The sequence below is a fragment of the Asparagus officinalis genome, chromosome 3 (genome assembly GCF_001876935.1).
Source record: "Asparagus officinalis chromosome 3, Aspof.V1, whole genome shotgun sequence".
NCBI classification, from domain to species: Eukaryota; Viridiplantae; Streptophyta; class Magnoliopsida; order Asparagales; family Asparagaceae; genus Asparagus; species Asparagus officinalis.
Genome location: NC_033796.1, coordinates 8883311 through 8885359, shown reverse-complemented (window position 1 = coordinate 8885359; position 2049 = coordinate 8883311). Strand labels below are relative to the sequence as shown.

At 31.9% G+C, this 2049-nt stretch overlaps 1 long non-coding RNA gene across 1 annotated transcript; it reads right to left on the bottom strand.

Annotated features, from left to right (window-relative positions):
- LOC109832877 lies at positions 1225-2049 on the bottom strand. The gene is made up of 2 exons (XR_002245028.1): positions 1971-2049; positions 1225-1431 (listed from the first exon to the last, which is right to left on the bottom strand). It is a non-coding gene; the product is annotated as an uncharacterized LOC109832877 (long non-coding RNA).

Sequence of the window (2049 nt, the reverse complement as noted above, 5' to 3'; positions counted from 1 at the left end):
GATCTATAAAAACTTATTAAGGAAAATGTTTAATCCTACAATTCTGCAGGATGTTTTTTAGCACATATTTAAAGTGCATTGCCTACATAGATAATTCAAAGTAAAAAAATGTTTAATCCTACAATTCTGCAGGATGTTTTTTACTGGAAATAAAGTCAGCAATAATTAAGCAATAAATAATAATAATAATAATAATACCAATAGAATGAAAAGAGGAAAAGATTGTCCTTTAGGGTTTAGGGAATACACTACTAACTAGTATTTAGACCCGTGCAAAGCACGGTTTCTAAAAGATTTTCTGCAAATTGGTGGCCTAATAACGATTTCAATAATGTGAAGGTTTAATTTTAATAATATGGGAACCTAATAGCAGTTTTAACAATATAAGGGACTAATTCAAAAAAAAGAAATATTTAAGGGACTAATATCAAAACTAAGAAGTAAAATTGTAATGAAACTCACTCTTCTTTTAACTAATATGAACCTACAAAATTACCTTATGAATCCTTCCCCTCAAGTTATCCATTTTGAAGGAATAATAGTGTAGATGAAAAAGTTTCAACCGGCGATTCATCGTGAGGACGCTTATTCATACAAGTTATAGCTTATTATACCAATGAATTTAGCAGTTACAATATTCTAATTATGCGAGAATCGTCAACTTTTATCAACAGTTTGACGGTGCAGAAGTTTCCTTCTAGGAATATGAAGTTATATATGTAGAAATCATATAAATGAGAACAATGAGCTTAGCAGTAAAAACTGCAGTTCCACAACACCAACTAAAGACAGAGGTAACAATGACAGTCTCATCAAGAAATTTTAAGAGTCTTCCCATGGAAACATCAATTCCTACTGAAAATGGCAAGTCAGATAAAAATCTCATGCACCCCAAGCTTAAACCCGCTGGCCAAATTTTAAAGTATATGCCAATAGCTAGCAACAAAACAATGAATACCTAATCTTGCAAAAAAAGGGAAACAAAGAACTGATACATTACAACAATGCATGTCATTTCTTAGATATTAGTCACTACATACAGCCCACATTTCAATATGGCAGTAGTCCCAGTATAAAATCAGCTAAGATTCTGATCTAGAAGCACACAACTCTGAGCTTTATGGCCGAATCAACCACTTATAAAAGAAAAAATTATTTTTAAAAATTGAAAAACCCTGTACTATAATATAATAAATTTAAAACCCTGTTCAATCAGCCGTATAATATTCATTCTCACGTATATATAACACAAATATTTTAATAAAAATATCCCAACATAATAAATATTGTTTATACAGCACACCATGAAATATTGTTTATACAGCACACACTCATTCATTATTTTCAAAGATAAAAAAAACAAATCAGTCCTCCTGATCATCATCATCATCATCCTCATCACCAGTTCCACCTGCAAATATAAGTCCCAACCTGCAAATATAAATCAAACGTTAACAACATGGCATGACATGCAAGTATAGAATTAAGAGAGTATCATGGCATATTCTTATGTATTACATGTTTCGATTGGGTTTGCAGGGGTGGGTGGGTTTTGCACCAAACTATCATGAACTTCTTTAATTACTGAAAATTAACATTTACTTTTTTCCACACTAAACTACCATGCCTTGATGGTAGTTAGGGTCCAGACGTGTTTTAGAAATTTTGCTCTTATGTACTTTTTACTTTACCAAAAGAGTTTTTCGGGTTAGAGTAGATAGACATTATTAAGCTTATTTTAGACCTTTGTCCAAGACATAACGCCGCTAACAACAATTTCCAGTAATTCATGGTATTTTCCCACAATTGTGAAAGTGTATGATAGTTTGATTTAATAAAAATGTTTTATAGTAGTTTTGTGCAAACCCCTCAAAGTTCATGATAGTTCAGAGGGATTTACCCTATAAAATGCATCATACTGAGCAATATATACCGCGATAAAACAAACAAGTTAAAAGTTAAAACCTTACCTAGGAGTTATGTGCCCATAGAAGTACACTAATGGCATTTCAAGAGGAATCCCTTCGACTGCGTCTATAGGCATTTCGA